Genomic DNA, 21,110 nt, shown 5'->3' with positions numbered 1-21,110 from the left:
TTATTTAATCTTTCTTTATTTATTAGTGAAAAGAAAGATTAAATAAGAAAGAATATAATACATTTATTGCTATACATGTTCCATATTAATCTTTAATTATATATAATAGAGAAGTTGTTGTGGTCATACATAGGGGCGTTTCTTTTTTTTTTTGTTAATGTTTGTGGTTTTTTTCTTTTTTTTCTTTAAATATTTGAATCTTTTATTTTTTCCTGAATTAATAGATTTAAAATTTTCTTATATTTTATTTTTAAAAGTTTTATTCTTGCTTGTTTATTCACTTTTTCTTTGTATTATATGTAAGTTTTGTTAGACTAAATGTTCTTTTTGCAGTAATTTGATTTTATTATCAAGTGATTTTGGATTTAGCAATTGATTTAGTATCGGCATAATTCGTGCCAGCAGCCGCGGTTATACGATTGATACAAGTGAATATTATTGGTTAAAACAGTTGTTTATATTATTAGGGTTGAAATATAAATTTGTAAGGTGAAATGTTAAAATTTATTTGTGGCCCTTTTTATGAATCTGTGAAATTTAAATAATAAACTAGGATTAGATACCCTATTATTTTAAATGTTAATTATATTTACCAGGGTACTATTAGTTAAGGTCTTTAAACCCAAAGAATTTGGCGGTATCTCATTCCATTCAGAGGAATCTACCCCATGATTGATAATACACGATTTACTCTACTTAATTTATTTGTTTGTATATCTCCGTTATCAGAGAATCTTTTTAGAGTTATAATTCTCAAGATTTATAATTATAAAATATTTCAGGTCAAGGTGCAGCTTATAGTTAAGAGGAGGTGGGTTACAATAGATTTTTGTTTATAACGGATTTGATAGTGAAATACTGTTAATGAAGGTGGATTTGATAGTAATTTAATTTATTTAATTTAACTGATATTGGCTCTGAGATGTGTACACATCGCCCGTCACTCTCATTATTGATTATTCTATTTTATTTTAAAGTAGCTTCAATTTAGATGAGATTAGTCGTAACATAGTAGATGTACTGGAAAGTGTATCTAGGAAGAGTTTCAAGATATAACTTATTAGTAAAGTGTTTCATTTACACTGAAAATTTTTCTGTGCAAATCAGGATATCTTGATTATTTATTTTATTATATTTATTTTTTGTTTATTTAATTATTTAATATAAATAATTTTATTGTATTTTTGTCTTAGTATATTTTATAGAATTGATTTTTTAAATTATAGTTTATTGGTAATGTAAGTGTTTTATGAAATATTATTTTAAATTTTTTTAAGTAGATTTTATTTATTGTACCTTTTGTATCAGGGTTTATCAAAATTTTAGTAATTATTTTACTTGTCTCGATTTGGGTTGATTTATAAATAATTTATAGTTAATGTATCATAATTATTATTAAATTATTTATAGAAATGAGATGTTAATCGTTTCCCAAGATATCTAGTTTCTTAAGAAAAAATTTAATTATTTAAAGTTATTTGTTTTTATTTAATTTTTTAACTAAAAATATTAACTTATTTATTCTTTAAGGGATGAGCTTTGAAGTTAATATCCTATAATTTATTTCATAGAAATATAATAGTAAGCTTTAAACCAGCTATCTTTAAGATTACGTTTTAGTTCATTATTTTTTATTTTGATTTTATAAATATTTTAGGTTTTTTATTAAGATTATTAATTTAATTTTAAAATTTTTGTAATAATGATAGAATTAGTATATTTATTTGTATGAAATTTTTACCTTGTGAACTTATTATAAGGAACTAGGCAAAATAGATTTCCGCCTGTTTATCAAAAACATGTCCTCTTGTTTATATTTTGAGGTCTGGCCTGCTCACTGAGCGTATTTTTAAAGAGCCGCGGTATTTTGACCGTGCAAAGGTAGCATAATCATTAGTCTCTTAATTAGTGGCTGGAATGAATGGCTTGACGAGAAATCAACTGTCTCTTAATAAATTTTTGAATTTAACTTTTGAGTCAAAAGGCTTAAATTCTTCTTTAGGACGAGAAGACCCTATAGAGCTTGACATTTTACTTTTATATAGTTTTTTGTTTGTCTTTCTATATTTAATGATGATGTTTTGTTGGGGTGACATGAAGAATAGATAAACTCTTCATTATTATATAATTTATTTATGTTTGTTATTTTGATCCATAATTTATGATCATAAGATTAAGTTACCTTAGGGATAACAGCGTAATTGTTTTTGAGAGCTCATATCGACAAAGCAGATTGCGACCTCGATGTTGGATTAGGAAAATTTTGGGTGCAGGAGCCCAATGATTAGGTCTGTTCGACCTTTAAATTCTTACATGATCTGAGTTCAGACCGGCGTGAGCCAGGTCGGTTTCTATCCTAAGATTGTTAATCCATATTAGTACGAAAGGACCATATGGTTAAAATATTTTTTGTTATATCGATTAATATTAATTTATTTACTATTTTGACAGAATAATGTGTTGAATTTAGAATTCATTTATGTAGTTTTTTTCTACAAATAGTATTGATACTTTATGATTTATTTATATTCATTTTGAATTTTCTTTTATTGGTTATTTGTGTTTTAATTAGTGTTGCCTTTTTAACTTTATTAGAGCGTAAGGTTTTAGGTTATATTCAGATTCGAAAGGGTCCAAATAAGGTAGGTTTTGTTGGAATTCCTCAGCCATTTAGAGATGCTATTAAGTTAATTTGTAAGGAGCAGCCAATTCCTATTATATCTAATTACCTACTTTATTATTTTTCCCCTGTTTTTAATTTAATGATTTCTTTAGCCGTTTGAGTAATTTTTCCTTATTTAACTTATATGTGTTCTTTTTCTTATGGATTTTTATTTTTTTTATGTTGTACTAGATTAGGTGTTTATACTGTTATTATTGCTGGTTGATCTTCTAATTCAAATTATTCATTATTAGGTTCTCTTCGTTCTGTTGCTCAAACAATTTCTTATGAAGTTAGTTTAGCTTTAATTTTATTGTCTTTAATTATTTTAATTGGTAGTTTTAATATGTTTGATTTTATAAACTATCAGCTTTATTGTTGATTTATTATTATTTCTTTTCCTTTAGCTTTAGCTTGTTTTGCTTCTTGCTTAGCTGAAACTAATCGTACTCCTTTTGATTTTGCTGAAAGGGAATCTGAGTTAGTTTCAGGATTTAATATTGAGTATGGTGCGGGTGGTTTTACTTTAATTTTTTTAGCTGAATATACTAGAATTGTCTTCATAAGAATGTTATTGGCTTTAATTTTTTTGGGCGGTGATTTTTATTCTTTTATATTTTTTATTAAGCTTGCTATTATATCTTTTGGTTTTATTTGGGTTCGTGGAACATTACCACGGTTCCGTTATGATAAATTAATGTACTTAGCTTGAAAAAGTTTTTTACCTTTATCTTTGAATTTTTTTATTTTCTTTGTTGGTTTAAAGATTTTATTTATCTCATTTGTTTAGTGAAATTTTTTGAGAAAAGTTAATAGAAGAGTTAAACTTCTAATTTTATGTTTTCAAAACATATGCTTTTCCTAAGCTAATTAACTTTATTCCTTAATTAATTTATCTCATGCGTTTGCGACATGGACATTAATTAAGAAATATGTGAAGTAAATAATTGTTAAGATTTGACCTGTTATAATATAAGGTTCTTCAACAGGTCGTTTACCAATTCACGTTAGTAAGCATACAACAACTACTATAATTCAGAATAAAATTTGATTAATAGGGTAAAATTGAATGCCTCGGAATGGTGTTTTATTATAAAATGGTAAAATTATTAAGATTCTAATTGATAAAAATAATGCAATAACACCTCCTAACTTATTAGGGATAGATCGTAGAATTGCATATGCAAATAGGAAATATCATTCTGGTTGAATGTGAACTGGTGTTACTAATGGGTTGGCAGGTACAAAGTTATCTGGATCTCCTAATAGGTAAGGATTAATTAAACATAGTATAATTAATAATGATGTTATTATTACAAATGTAATAGAATCCTTAAAGGTAAAGTATGGATGGAATGGAATTTTTTCAATATCTCCATTTAGTCCAAGAGGATTATTAGATCCTGTTTGGTGAAGAAAAAATAAATGAATTGCTGCTATAGCAGCAATAATAAATGGTAATACAAAATGGAATGTGAAGAATCGATTTAATGTTGCATTATCAACAGCGAATCCTCCTCATACTCATTGGACTAAATCTGTTCCTAAGTATGGGATTGCTGATAATAAATTAGTAATTACTGTTGTACCTCAAAAAGATATTTGGCCTCAGGGTAAGACATATCCTATAAATGCAGTTGCTATAACTAAAAATAAAATCACTGTACCAATTATTCAGGTATGTATATATATATATAAGATCCATAGTAAATTCCCCATCCTACATGTAAGTAAATACAAATAAAAAATATAGATGCTCCATTTGCGTGTAAGGTTCGGATAATTCAACCATTATTTACGTCTCGGCAGATGTGTACTACACTACTGAATGCTATTTCAATATTTGATGTATAATGTATAGCTAAAAATAGTCCAGTTACGATTTGAATTACCAAACATAACCCTAATAGGGATCCAAAATTTCATCAAAATGAAATATTTGTTGGGGCAGGTAAGTCAATTAAAGAGTTATTAATAATTTTAATTAAAGGATGTCTTAATCGTAAGGGTTTATTCATTAGTAATTATCTTATTTTACGAATAGGTCCCTGATTAATATTGGTGATTTTAACAACTGCTAGTAGTGCTAAAAATAAATAAATTATTATTATTATTATTGTAATAATGAATGTTGGTCTATTATATAATTTTTCTAAAGATATTGTTATTTCTTGATAATTGATTGAATTATCAATATTTATAGTTTCGGTGTTTTTGAAAAAGTCTATAAATATAGATATATCTAGAATAATTAATATTAATATGATAAATACTCACATTATTAATGTAATAATTATAGTGATTGATTTAGGCTGAAATATTTCGTTTGATGCAATTCTTGTAATGTAAATAAATAATACTAGTATACCACCAAGAAATGTTAAAAATAAAATATATGATAATCAATATCTTTCTATTATTGTTCCTGTTATTAATCCAACTAGGAAGGTTTGAAGGATAATAAAAAGCATTATTGATATTGAGTGTCTTAATTTAATAAAATTAATATTTATTACATTTGATAATGATATAATTATTATTTTGATCATTTCAGGGGTTAGTTTATTTAAAATACCGGTTTTGGGGACCGATGATGGAAGCTTTTCCACCTCTGAAGTTTTGAAAGTGGGGGCTGGACTTATTTCCGGTTTACAAGACCGGCGTTTTTTTTAAACTATTAAAACTAATGTTTATATTCTCTATTTTTACTTCTTTATTGATTTATTTTGCTGGTGTTTATGTTTTTTCTTCTAAACGTAAACATTTATTAATGGTTCTTTTGAGATTAGAATATATTGTTCTTTCTTTATTTATGTTAGTTATTGTTTTTCTTATTGAGTTTGATTATGATTATTTTTTTCCTGTTATTTTTTTAGTTTTTTCTGTTTGTGAGGGTGCTTTAGGTCTTTCTATTTTAGTTTCAATAATTCGTTCTCATGGTAATGATTTTTTTAATTCTTTTGGTTTATCTTTATGTTAAAGTATTTATATATAACTATTTTTTGATCCCTCTTTGTTTATTAAATAATTGTTGATGGTTGGTTCATTCTTTAATGTTTCTGTCGGGTTTTGTTTTTATAATTTGTGTTTATTCATATGCTGATTTGAATATAATTAGATATTATTTTGGTATTGATTATTTTTCTTTTAGTTTAATTTTACTTAGTTTTTGGATTTGTTCTTTAATAATCACTGCTAGAGGTTCAGTTTATTTAAGTTCATATCATTCTAATTTTTTTGTTTTTATGGTTTTGATTTTAATAATTATGCTTTATTGTTCATTTGCTAGATTAAGTCTTCTTTCTTTTTATATTTTTTTTGAGGCTAGATTAGTTCCTACTTTACTTTTAATTTTGTGTTGGGGTTATCAACCTGAGCGTTTGCAGGCTGGTGTTTATTTAATTTTTTATACTTTGGTTGCTAGATTACCTTTATTATTAGTTTTATTTAAGGTTTATGATTTTTCTAATACTTTATATTTTCCTTTATTGGTTGATTTTGGTTCTTATTATTTTATGTTTTATGTATTTATAATTTTGGCTTTTTTAGTTAAGATACCTATGTTTTTGGTTCATTTATGACTTCCTAAGGCTCATGTAGAGGCCCCTATTTCAGGTAGAATAATTCTTGCTGGTGTTTTATTAAAGTTAGGTGGTTATGGTATTTTTCGTGTTATAAAGGTTATTTCTTATTTGGGTTTAAAGTTTAATTATTTTTGATTGTCTTTAGGTTTATCTGGGGGTGTTATTGTAAGATTTATTTGTTTTCGTCAGGTTGATTTAAAGTCTTTAATTGCATATTCTTCTGTTGCTCATATAAGAATGGTTATTGGTGGATTGATGACTATGAATTGATGAGGTTGTGTAGGTTCTCTTTCTCTAATGGTTGGTCATGGTTTATGTTCTTCTGGTTTATTTTGTTTATCTAATATTATTTATGAACGTTTAGGTAGACGAAGATTATTAATTAACAAGGGTATAATTAATTTGATGCCAAGAATGGCTTTATGATGATTTCTTTTAAGATCATCAAATATGGCTGCTCCTCCTTCTTTAAATTTGGTAGGTGAAATTAGATTATTAAATAGAATTATATCTTGATCTTCTTTTAGATTCTTTGCTTTGATTTTTTTATCTTTTTTTAGAGCTGTTTATACTTTGTATATATATTCTTATTCTCAGCATGGGAATTATTATTCTGGTGTTTATACTTGTTCTCTTGGTTATTTTCGTGAATATCATCTTTTACTTTTACATTGATTGCCTTTAAATATTCTCTGTTTAAAGGGTGAATATTTCTTTGTTTAGTTTGCTTAAGTATTTTAATTAAAAATATTGTTTTGTGGAATCAATGATATGAAGTTTTTCATCTTAGGCCGTGAATTTATTTTCTATTTGTTCTTTGAGTTTTTTTTCTTTGTTTATTTCGAGAACTATAATTTTTATTTTAGGTATTTATTATTTAATAATTGATTATAGAGTTTTTGTTGAGTGAGAGCTTTTCAATTTAAATGGTTCTATAGTTGTTATAGCTTTAATTTTGGATTGAATATCTCTTATTTTTATATCTTTTGTTATATATATTTCTTCTTTGGTTATTTATTATAGAGAGGATTATATATCTGGTGAAAAGAATATAAATCGTTTTATTATTATTGTTTTAATATTTATTCTTTCTATAGGTTTTTTAATTATTAGTCCTAATTTAATTAGAATTTTATTAGGTACAGATGGTTTAGGTTTAGTTTCTTATTGTTTAGTTATTTATTATCAAAATGTAAAATCTTATAGTGCTGGTATATTAACTGCACTATCTAATCGTATTGGTGATGTTGCTATTTTAATTTCTATTGCATGAATGTTAAATTTTGGTGGTTGAAATTATATTTATTATTATGATTTTATTTCTAATTCTTTTGAAATAAAGCTCATTACTATATTAATTGTTTTAGCAGCTATAACTAAGAGAGCTCAGATTCCTTTCTCTTCATGACTTCCTGCTGCTATAGCAGCTCCTACTCCTGTTTCTGCTTTAGTTCATTCTTCTACTCTTGTTACTGCTGGTGTTTATTTATTAATTCGTTTTAGACCAATATTGGATATTTATAATTGTGGTTGATTTTTACTTTTAATTGGTTGTATAACTATATTTATGGCTGGATTGGGCGCTAATTTTGAGTTTGATTTAAAGAAGATTATTGCTCTTTCTACTTAAAGACAACTTGGTTTAATAATAAGAATTTTGGCTATAGGTTATCCAAAGCTTGCATTTTTTCATTTATTGGCTCATGCTTTATTTAAGGCATTATTATTTATATGTGCAGGTTCAATAATTCATAATTTGAAGGATTCTCAGGATATTCGTTTTATAGGATCAATTGTTAATTTCATACCTTTAACTTCAGTTTGTTTTAATGTTTCTAGTTTATCTTTGTGTGGAATACCTTTTTTAGCGGGATTTTATTCAAAGGATTTAATTCTTGAGATGGTTTGTTTAAGATGAATTAATTGTTTAATTTTTTTTCTTTTTTTTTCTACTGGTTTAACTGCTTCTTATTCTTTTCGTTTGTTTTATTATTCAATATCTGGTGATAATAATTTTTATTCTAGATTTTCTTTTGATGATAAGGGTTATTATATTTCATTTGGAATAATTGGTCTATTGTTTGTTGCTGCTTTTGGTGGTAGTCTTTTATCTTGATTAATTTTTCCTATTCCTCATGTGATTGCTTTACCTTATTATTTAAAGTTTTTAACTATTACAGTTGTTATTTTAGGTGCTTATTTAGGTTATCTTATTTCTAATTTTGATTTTTCTCATAATTTATTTTCTTTAAGTATACTTTCTTTTGTTAGATTTGCTGGTTCTATATGATTTATACCTTTTCTTTCAACTAAGTTTCTTAGATACATTCCTTTAAAAATAGGTTATTATTCATCTAAGTCATTTGATTATGGTTGAGGTGAATTACTTGGTGGTCAAGGTTTATATAGATTATTTATTTATTTAATTGGTTATATTCAAGGTTGATATGATTCTAATTTCAAGATTTATCTTTTAACTTTTATTTTTTGAATATTTATTTTGGTAATATTGTTTTTCGTTTACTTAAATAGCTTATAATTAGAGCGTGACACTGAAGATGTTAAGGAAGTATTTTTACTTTTAAGTATATATAAATATAGATATATTATTTTTACAGTGAAAATGTAATGTTTTATTTAAACTATATAAATTTTAGAAATGTTAACGGAGTTTAACCGCTAATATAAAAAGTTAGCAGCTTTCATATTGGCTTTACATTTCCTTAATTGGAACTATTATAGTTCAATTATATTATTAACAGTAATACGCCTCTTTTTGGCTTCAATTAATAAGAATAAGGGTAGTACATACCAATCTTCCAGGTCGAAACTGACTGCAATATTTCGCTTCTTATTCTATTTAAGGTTGATTGATAATATCAATACTTTTTGAATGCAACCCAAATGTTATATTTAACTACAACCCTTTATTCTGCTCATTGTAATGCTCCTTTATTTCATTCATGGTATAGTCCTCCTAATAGAACTAGAATAAAAAATATTGTTGATACTGTTCAGATTATAATGTCTGAAGTTTTAAAAATAATTAAAATTGGTAGAATTAGTGCAATTTCTACATCAAAAATTAAAAAGATTACTGCGATTAGGAAGAATCGTATTGAGAATGGTATTCGTGCTGATCTTTTTGGATCAAACCCACATTCAAATGGTGATCTTTTTTCTCGATCATTAATTAATTTTTTTGATAGTGTTGTTGCCAGGATTATAACAATTATTGGAATAATAAATCTAATGAAAACTCTTGTTGATAGAATTAGAATTGTTTTTCTTGATTTATATCAAGCTTTCTGATTGGAAGTCAAATGTACTATTTATACTAGAAAAACAATTATCTACCTCATCAATAAATAGAGATATATAAGAATAATCATACTACGTCTACGAAGTGTCAGTATCATGCTGCTGCTTCAAATCCAAAGTGATGTCTTGGTGAAAATTGATTTATTGAGTGTCGAAGTAGACATGTTGATAAAAAGATTGTTCCAATAATTACGTGTAAACCATGGAATCCTGTTGCAACAAAGAATGTTGATCCATAAACTGCATCTGCAATGGTAAAAGGTGCTTCTCAATATTCATATGCTTGAAGTATTGTAAAGTATAGTCCTAATAACACTGTGAAGAATAATCCTTGTAGTGCTTGAGTATGATTAGATTCCATTAAACTATGATGTGCTCATGTTACTGTTACTCCTGATGCTAAAAGAATAGCTGTATTAAGTAATGGAATTTGTATAGGGTTAAAGGGTTGAATTCCTATTGGAGGTCATAGTATTCCTAGTTCAATTGTTGGTGCTAATCTTCTTCTAAAGAATGCTCAAAAAAAAGAAACGAAAAATAATACCTCTGATGCAATAAATAAAATTATTCCTCATCGTAATCCAATTGATACAAATCCTGTATGTAATCCTTGATATGTTCCTTCTCGTACTACATCTCGTCATCATTGAATTATAGTTAGTAGGGTAATTCCAAATCCAATTATGAATAAGTTAATATTAAATAGGTGGAATCATTTTGCTAGTCCTGATACTAGGACTATTGCTCCAATTGCTCCTGTTAATGGTCAAGGTCTATAGTCTACTAAGTGGAATGGGTGGTTTGAGTGAGTTGTTAACATAGGTTTAATATACTTCTCTAGAATATAGAGTTCTTAGAATTGAGAAAACATAGGCTTGAATTATTGCTACTGCTGATTCTAGAATTAATAGAAGTATTTGTCCAATAATTAGTAATGAGATTAAGTTTATTGCTATAGATGGTCCTGTGTTTCCTAATAAGGTTAATAATAAGTGTCCTGCAATTATATTTGCTGCCAACCGTACTGCTAATGTACCTGGTCGAATAACATTACTAATTGTTTCAATTAGTACTATAAATGATATTAATGCAGGCGGTGTACCTTGTGGTACAAGGTGTGTAAATATATGATTAGTATGGTTAATTCATCCAAATAATATAAATCTTAGCCATATAGGTAGGGCAATTGCAAATGTTAATGCTAAATGCCTTGTTCTAGTAAAAATATAAGGGAATAATCCTATGAAATTGTTAAATAATATTATAATAAAAATTGAGATGAAAATGAATGTTGTTCCATTAAATGATTTTGGTCCAAGAAGTGTTTTAAATTCATTATGTAAGGTTAAATTTAGTTTATTTCAGATAATGTTAATTCGTGATGGTGTAAGTCAAAATAGTGATGGGATTAATAATAGTCCTAGAAATGTTCTAGTTCAATTTAATGATAAATTAAAGATGTTAGTTGATGGGTCAAATGTTGAGAATAGATTTGTTATCATTTTCAATTTAAGTTTTTTATTTCAATTGTTCCTTTTTCTGCTCTTTTAATAAGGTTAGGTTTAAATGAGAAGAAGTTTATTTGATTAAACAAGATTAATGTAGCTGAAAATATAATGAATAGTGAGAATCATATAAGAGGGGATATTTGAGGGATTTGGATATAATTTCCCCATCAGAAGTAGTCGTTAATTTACTATTATTTGGTTTAAGAGACCATTACTTACTTTCAGTCATCTGATGAATTTCAAGGGGTACTAATTTTTTTTAGTTACTTTAGATTGACACTCTAATGTTATTTATTTTAACTAACTCCTTAAATTATCTTAGATAATCACTTAATAAATAAATTTACTGAAGTTCTTTCAATTACAATTGGTATAAATCTGTGGTTTGCTCCACAGATTTCTGAGCATTGTCCAAAGAATAATCCAGGTCGATTTATTGTGAATGTTCCTTGATTTAACCGACCTGGCGTTGCATCAATTTTAACCCCTAATGCAGGAACTGCTCATGAGTGTAGAACATCTGATGCTCTTGTTAATACTCGTACTTCTGTATTTATTGGTAGGATTGTTCGGTTATCTACATCTAGTAGTCGGAATCCATCATTTTCTAGGTCTTGTTCTGGTGTTATATAAGTGTCAAATTCTACGTCTATGAAGTCTGAATATTCATATCTTCAATATCATTGTCGTCCAATGGTTTTAATTGTAATTATTGCATCTACTGAATCATCAAGTAAATATAATAGTCGTAATGATGGAAGGGCAATAAAAATTAATGTAATTGCTGGTAAAGCTGTTCAGATTAGCTATACATAATACATCAAATATTGAAATAGCATTCAGTAGTGTAGTACACATCTGCCGAGACGTAAATAATGGTTGAATTATCCGAACCTTACACGCAAATGGAGCATCTATATTTTTTATTTGTATTTACTTACATGTAGGACGGGGAATTTACTATGGATCTTATATATATATATACATACCTGAATAATTGGTACAGTGATTTTATTTTTAGTTATAGCAACTGCATTTATAGGATATGTCTTACCCTGAGGCCAAATATCTTTTTGAGGTGCAACAGTAATTACTAATTTATTATCAGATATCCCATACTTAGGAACAGATTTAGTCCAATGAGTATGAGGAGGATTCGCTGTTGATAATGCAACATTAAATCGATTCTTCACATTCCATTTTGTATTACCATTTATTATTGCTGCTATAGCAGCAATTCATTTATTTTTTCTTCACCAAACAGGATCTAATAATCCTCTTGGACTAAATGGAGATATTGAAAAAATTCCATTCCATCCATACTTTACCTTTAAGGATTCTATTACATTTGTAATAATAACATCATTATTAATTATACTATGTTTAATTAATCCTTACCTATTAGGAGATCCAGATAACTTTGTACCTGCCAACCCATTAGTAACACCACTTCACATTCAACCAGAATGATATTTCCTATTTGCATATGCAATTCTACGATCTATCCCTAATAAGTTAGGAGGTGTTATTGCATTATTTTTATCAATTAGAATCTTAATAATTTTACCATTTTATAATAAAACACCATTCCGAGGCATTCAATTTTACCCTATTAATCAAATTTTATTCTGAATTATAGTAGTTGTTGTATGCTTACTAACGTGAATTGGTAAACGACCTGTTGAAGAACCTTATATTATAACAGGTCAAATCTTAACAATTATTTACTTCACATATTTCTTAATTAATGTCCATGTCGCAAACACATGAGATAAATTAATTAAGGAATAAAGTTAATTAGCTTAGGAAAAGCATATGTTTTGAAAACATAAAATTAGAAGTTTAACTCTTCTATTAACTTTTCTCAAAAAATTTCACTAAACAAATGAGATAAATAAAATCTTTAAACCAACAAAGAAAATAAAAAAATTCAAAGATAAAGGTAAAAAACTTTTTCAAGCTAAGTACATTAATTTATCATAACGGAACCGTGGTAATGTTCCACGAACCCAAATAAAACCAAAAGATATAATAGCAAGCTTAATAAAAAATATAAAAGAATAAAAATCACCGCCCAAAAAAATTAAAGCCAATAACATTCTTATGAAGACAATTCTAGTATATTCAGCTAAAAAAATTAAAGTAAAACCACCCGCACCATACTCAATATAAAATCCTGAAACTAACTCAGATTCCCCTTCAGCAAAATCAAAAGGAGTACGATTAGTTTCAGCTAAGCAAGAAGCAAAACAAGCTAAAGCTAAAGGAAAAGAAATAATAATAAATCAACAATAAAGCTGATAGTTTATAAAATCAAACATATTAAAACTACCAATTAAAATAATTAAAGACAATAAAATTAAAGCTAAACTAACTTCATAAGAAATTGTTTGAGCAACAGAACGAAGAGAACCTAATAATGAATAATTTGAATTAGAAGATCAACCAGCAATTATAACAGTATAAACACCTAATCTAGTACAACATAAAAAAAATAAAATCCATAAGAAAAAGAACACATATAAGTTAAATAAGGAAAAATTACTCAAACGGCTAAAGAAATCATTAAATTAAAAACAGGGGAAAAATAATAAAGTAGGTAATTAGATATAATAGGAATTGGCTGCTCCTTACGAATTAACTTAATAGCATCTCTAAATGGCTGAGGAATTCCAACAAAACCTACCTTATTTGGACCCTTTCGAATCTGAATATAACCTAAAACCTTACGCTCTAATAAAGTTAAAAAGGCAACACTAATTAAAACACAAATAACCAACAAAAGAAAATTCAAAATAAATATAAATAAATCATAAAGTATCAATACTATTTGTAGAAAAAATCTACATAAATGAATTCTAAATTCAACACATTAATCTGTCAAAATAGTAAATAAATTAATATTAATCAATATAACAAAAAATATTTTAACCATATGGTCCTTTCGTACTAATATGGATTAACAATCTTAGGATAGAAACCGACCTGGCTCACGCCGGTCTGAACTCAGATCATGTAAGAATTTAAAGGTCGAACAGACCTAATCATTGGGCTCCTGCACCCAAAATTTTTCTTAATCCAACATCGAGGTCGCAATCTGCTTTGTCGATATGAGCTCTCAAAAACAATTACGCTGTTATCCCTAAGGTAACTTAATCTTATGATCATAAATTATGGATCAAAATAACAAACATAAATAAATGATATAATAATGAAGAGTTTATCTATTCTTCATGTCACCCCAACAAAACATCATCATTAAATATAGAAAGACAAACAAAAAACTATATAAAAGTAAAATGTCAAGCTCTATAGGGTCTTCTCGTCCTAAAGAAGAATTTAAGCCTTTTGACTCAAAAGTTAAATTCAAAAATTTATTAAGAGACAGTTGATTTCTCGTCAAGCCATTCATTCCAGCCACTAATTAAGAGACTAATGATTATGCTACCTTTGCACGGTCAAAATACCGCGGCTCTTTAAAAATACGCTCAGTGAGCAGGCCAGACCTCAAAATATAAACAAGAGGACATGTTTTTGATAAACAGGCGGAAATCAATTTTGCCTAGTTCCTTATAATAAGTTCACAAGGTAAAAATTTCATACAAATAAATATACTAATTCTATCATTATTACAAAAATTTTAAAATTAAATTAATAATCTTAATAAAAAACCTAAAATATTTATAAAATCAAAATAAAAAATAATGAACTAAAACTTAATCTTAAAGATAGCTGGTTTAAAGCTTACTATTATATTTCTATAAAATAAATTATAGGTTATTAACTTCAAAGCTTAACCCTTAAAGAATAAATAAGTTAATATTTTTACTTAAAAAATTAAATAAAAACAAATAACTTTAAAAAATTAAATTTTTTCTTAAGAAACCAGATATCTTGGGAAACGATTAACATCTCATTTCTATAAATAATTTAATAATAATTATGATACATTAACTATAAATTATTTATAAATCAACCCAAATCGAGACAAGTAAAATAAATACTAAAATTTTGATAAACCCTGATACAAAAGGTACAATAAATAAAATCTACTTAAAAAAATTTAAAATAATATTTCATAAAACACTTACATTACCAATAAACTATAATTTAAAAAATCAATTCTATAAAATATACTAAGACAAAAATACAATAAAATAATTTATATTAAATAATTAAATAAACAAAAAATCAATATAATAAAATAAATAATCAAGATATCCTGATTTGCACAGAAAAATTTTCAGTGTAAATGAAACACTTTACTAATAAGTTATATCTTGAAACTCTTCCTAGATACACTTTCCAGTACATCTACTATGTTACGACTTATCTCATCTAAATTGAAGCTACTTTAAAATAAAATAGAATAATCAATAATGAGAGCGACGGGCGATGTGTACACATCTCAGAGCCAATATCAGTTAAATTAAATAAATTAAATTACTATCAAATCCACCTTCATTAACAGTATTTCACTATCAAATCCGTTATAAACAAAAATCTATTGTAACCCACCTCCTCTTAACTATAAGCTGCACCTTGACCTGAAATATTTTATAATTATAAATCTTGAGAATTATAACTCTAAAAAGATTCTCTGATAACGGAGATATACAAACAAATAAATTAAGTAGAGTAAATCGTGTATTATCAATCATGGGGTAGGTTCCTCTGAATGGAATGAGATACCGCCAAATTCTTTGGGTTTAAAGACCTTAACTAATAGTACCCTGGTAAATATAATTAACATTTAAAATAATAGGGTATCTAATCCTAGTTTATTATTTAAATTTCACAGATTCATAAAAAGGGCCACAAATAAATTTTAACATTTCACCTTACAAATTTATATTTCAACCCTAATAATATAAACAACTGTTTTAACCAATAATATTCACTTGTATCAATCGTATAACCGCGGCTGCTGGCACGAATTATGCCAATACTAAATCAATTGCTAAATCCAAAATACTTGATAATTAAATCAAATTACTGCAAAAAGAACATTTAGTCTAACAAAACTTACATATAATACAAAGAAAAAGTGAATAAACAAGCAAGAATAAAACTTTTAAAAATAAAAAATAAGAAAATTTTAAATCTATTAATTCAGGAAAAAATAAAAGATTCAAATATTTAAAGAAAAAAAAAGAAAGGAACCACAAACATTAACAAAAAAAAAAGAAACGCCCCTATGTATGACCACAACAACTTCTATTATATATAATTAAAGATTAATATGGAACATGTATAGCAATAAATGTATTATATTCTTTCTTATTTAATCTTTCTTTTCACTAAAAAATAAAGAAAGATTTAATAATATAATAAATATATTTTATACAATTATGTAATTTAATATAATATGTTATTAATATGAATTCTTTTTTTATATTAAGTTAACTTTCATATATATTAGTTAAATAATCTAATTATAGATAATTTACATAATTATATTATTATAATTAATATAATTATTTATATTAATTATAATATTTTATATTTAAATTAATAATTTTATTCATTATATCCAATTATAATAATATTAAATATTAAATTACATATTATTATATATATTATATTATAATAACCTATTTTAAGCTAAAAACATAAGTAGCTATAATCCTAGGTAAATAATTGCATTAAAATAATCAATTGATAATGGTAAGATGAACTTATAATACTTTAATTTCAATTAAATGTAATATATTAATATAAATTATTTATTATATATATATATAAAAAAATAAAATGAGCAGGATAAATTAATCCTAATTAAACAAAATAATACATAAAAGAATTTCAAAAAAAACTTTCGATTTATATATTAAATAAATGAAGTGCCTGATTAAAGGGTTACCTTGATAGGGTAAATAAAGTAAATAAAATTACCTTCATTAAAATTACATAAGATAGAATTAAACTACCTCCTTTAGTATCAAAAACTAACGTGCATCATACACCTTAATGTAAAAAGGTAAGCTAAACAAGCTAATGGGTTCATACCCCATTTATAGAGGTATCAATCCTCTCCTTTTTAATGACCAACAACTCTACAAAACTTCTCTTCCTATCAACATTAATGATAGGAACGATCCTGTCCATTTCATCAAATTCCTGATTTGGGGTTTGAATAGGACTTGAGATCAACTTACTTTCATTTATTCCGCTCCTAACAAGAAATAAAAATATAATAATAAATGAATCATCAATTAAATATTTTATTGTTCAAGCAATAGCATCGACAATATTATTATTTTCAATTTTGCTGATTCAAATAAAATATCCCATGGGATGTGAAACAGAATTTATCCCATCAATAATAATTAGATCTAGACTATTATTAAAGATTGGAGCTGCACCTTTCCATTTCTGATTTCCAGAAGTTATAGGAGCATCAAGATGAAATAATTGTTTAACATTAATAACATGACAAAAAATCGCCCCAATAATGGTCTTATCTTATTGTATTCAATTAAGAACTTTTATTTGAACAATTATTATCTTAAGAATTATTATTGGGGCAATAGGAGGTTTAAATCAAACATCCTTACGACAACTTTTAGCATATTCATCAATCAGACATCTAGGTTGAATAATTAGATCATTAACAGTCAGAGAAAACATCTGAGAACTATACTTCATTATTTACTCACTATTAAGATTAATTATAGTTTTATTATTTAAGCAAATAAATTTATTTTTCATAAATCAAATTTATTCAGCCAGAAATATAAAAACCGAAATTAAATTCATAATATTCTTATCTTTATTATCTTTAGGTGGACTACCACCATTCCTTGGATTCTTACCAAAATGAATTGTAATACAATCATTAATAGAAAACAATATAACAACTATTATAACTGTATTAATCTCTAATTATATATAATAGAGAAGTTGTTGCGGTCATACATAGGGGCGTTTCTTTTTTTTTTGTTAATGTTTGTGGTTTTTTTCTTTTTTTTTCTTTAAATATTTGAATCTTTTATTTTTTCCTGAATTAATAGATTTAAAATTTTCTTATTTTTTATTTTTAAAAGTTTTATTCTTGCTTGTTTATTCACTTTTTCTTTGTATTATATGTAAGTTTTGTTAGACTAAATGTTCTTTTTGCAGTAATTTGATTTAATTATCAAGTGATTTTGGATTTAGCAATTGATTTAGTATCGGCATAATTCGTGCCAGCAGCCGCGGTTATACGATTGATACAAGTGAATATTATTGGTTAAAACAGTTGTTTATATTATTAGGGTTGAAATATAAATTTGTAAGGTGAAATGTTAAAATTTATTTGTGGCCCTTTTTATGAATCTGTGAAATTTAAATAATAAACTAGGATTAGATACCCTATTATTTTAAATGTTAATTATATTTACCAGGGTACTATTAGTTAAGGTCTTTAAACCCAAAGAATTTGGCGGTATCTCATTCCATTCAGAGGAACCTACCCCATGTTTGATAATACACGATTTACTCTACTTAATTTATTTGTTTGTATATCTCCGTTATCAGAGATTCTTTTTAGAGTTATAATTCTCAAGATTTATAATTATAAAATATTTCAGGTCAAGGTGCAGCTTATAGTTAAGAGGAGGTGGGTTACAATAGATTTTTGTTTATAACGGATTTGATAGTGAAATACTGTTAATGAAGGTGGATTTGATAGTAATTTAATTTATTTAATTTAACTGATATTGGCTCTGAGATGTGTACACATCGCCCGTCGCTCTCATTATTGATTATTCTATTTTATTTTAAAGTAGCTTCAATTTAGATGAGATAAGTCGTAACATAGTAGATGTACTGGAAAGTGTATCTAGGAAGAGTTTCAAGATATAACTTATTAGTAAAGTGTTTCATTTACACTGAAAATTTTTCTGTGCAAATCAGGATATCTTGATTATTTATTTTATTATATTTATTTTTTGTTTATTTAATTATTTAATATAAATAATTTTATTGTATTTTTGTCTTAGTATATTTTATAGAATTGATTTTTTAAATTATAGTTTATTGGTAATGTAAGTGTTTTATGAAATATTATTTTAAATTTTTTTAAGTAGATTTTATTTATTGTACCTTTTGTATCAGGGTTTATCAAAATTTTAGTATTTATTTTACTTGTCTCGATTTGGGTTGATTTATAAATAATTTATAGTTAATGTATCATAATTATTATTAAATTATTTATAGAAATGAGATGTTAATCGTTTCCCAAGATATCTAGTTTCTTAAGAAAAAATTTAATTTTTTAAAGTTATTTGTTTTTATTTAATTTTTTAAGTAAAAATATTAACTTATTTATTCTTTAAGGGATAAGCTTTGAAGTTAATAACCTATAATTTATTTTATAGAAATATAATAGTAAGCTTTAAACCAGCTATCTTTAAGATTACGTTTTAGTTCATTATTTTTTATTTTGATTTTATAAATATTTTAGGTTTTTTATTAAGATTATTAATTTAATTTTAAAATTTTTGTAATAATGATAGAATTAGTATATTTATTTGTATGAAATTTTTACCTTGTGAACTTATTATAAGGAACTAGGCAAAATTGATTTCCGCCTGTTTATCAAAAACATGTCCTCTTGTTTATATTTTGAGGTCTGGCCTGCTCACTGAGCGTATTTTTAAAGAGCCGCGGTATTTTGACCGTGCAAAGGTAGCATAATCATTAGTCTCTTAATTAGTGGCTGGAATGAATGGCTTGACGAGAAATCAACTGTCTCTTAATAAATTTTTGAATTTAACTTTTGAGTCAAAAGGCTTAAATTCTTTAGGACGAGAAGACCCTATAGAGCTTGACATTTTACTTTTATATAGTTTTTGTCTTTCTATATTTAATGATGATGTTTTGTTGGGGTGACATGAAGAATAGATAAACTCTTCATTATTATATCATTTATTTATGTTTGTTATTTTGAAACATAATTTATGATCATAAGATTAAGTTACCTTAGGGATAACAGCGTAATTGTTTTTGAGAGCTCATATCGACAAAGCAGATTGCGACCTCGATGTTGGATTAAGAAAAATTTTGGGTGCAGGAGCCCAATGATTAGGTCTGTTCGACCTTTAAATTCTTACATGATCTGAGTTCAGACCGGCGTGAGCCAGGTCGGTTTCTATCCTAAGATTGTTAATCCATATTAGTACGAAAGGACCATATGGTTAAAATATTTTTTGTTATATTGATTAATATTAATTTATTTACTATTTTGACAGATTAATGTGTTGAATTTAGAATTCATTTATGTAGATTTTTTCTACAAATAGTATTGATACTTTATGATTTATTTATATTTATTTTGAATTTTCTTTTATTGGTTATTTGTGTTTTAATTAGTGTTGCCTTTTTAACTTTATTAGAGCGTAAGGTTTTAGGTTATATTCAGATTCGAAAGGGTCCAAATAAGGTAGGTTTTGTTGGAATTCCTCAGCCATTTAGAGATGCTATTAAGTTAATTTGTAAGGAGCAGCCAATTCCTATTATATCTAATTACCTACTTTATTATTTTTCCCCTGTTTTTAATTTAATGATTTCTTTAGCCGTTTTAGTAATTTTTCCTTATTTAACTTATATGTGTTCTTTTTCTTATGGATTTTTATTTTTTTATGTTGTACTAGATTAGGTGTTTATACTGTTATAATTGCTGGTTGATCTCCTAATTCAAATTATTCATTATTAGGTTCTCTTCGTTCTGTTGCTCAAACAATTTCTTATGAAGTTAGTTTAGCTTTAATTTTATTGTCTTTAATTATTTTAATTGGTAGTTTTAATATGTTTGATTTTATAAACTATCAGCTTTATTGTTGATTTATTATTATTTCTTTTCCTTTAGCTTTAGCTTGTTTTGCTTCTTGCTTAGCTGAAACTAATCGTACTCCTTTTGATTTTGCTGAAGGGGAATCTGAGTTAGTTTCAGGATTTAATATTGAGTATGGTGCGGGTGGTTTTACTTTAATTTTTTTAGCTGAATATACTAGAATTGTCTTCATAAGAATGTTATTGGCTTTAATTTTTTTG

At 26.0% G+C, this 21,110-nt stretch overlaps 1 long non-coding RNA gene across 1 annotated transcript; it reads left to right on the top strand.

Annotated features, from left to right (window-relative positions):
- The first annotated feature begins 1,559 nt into the window (after nucleotides 1-1,559).
- LOC126353984 (uncharacterized) lies at nucleotides 1,560-20,296 on the top strand. Its single transcript, XR_007565249.1, has 2 exons — nucleotides 1,560-2,051; nucleotides 19,907-20,296. It is a non-coding gene; the product is annotated as an uncharacterized LOC126353984 (long non-coding RNA).
- The last annotated feature ends 814 nt before the right edge of the window (nucleotides 20,297-21,110 follow it).

The sequence above is a fragment of the Schistocerca gregaria genome, chromosome 3, assembly GCF_023897955.1.
Source record: "Schistocerca gregaria isolate iqSchGreg1 chromosome 3, iqSchGreg1.2, whole genome shotgun sequence".
NCBI lineage: Eukaryota > Metazoa > Arthropoda > Insecta > Orthoptera > Acrididae > Schistocerca > Schistocerca gregaria.
Note: the sequence above shows the minus strand (reverse complement) of the source record. Positions and strands in the feature narration are given on the sequence as shown.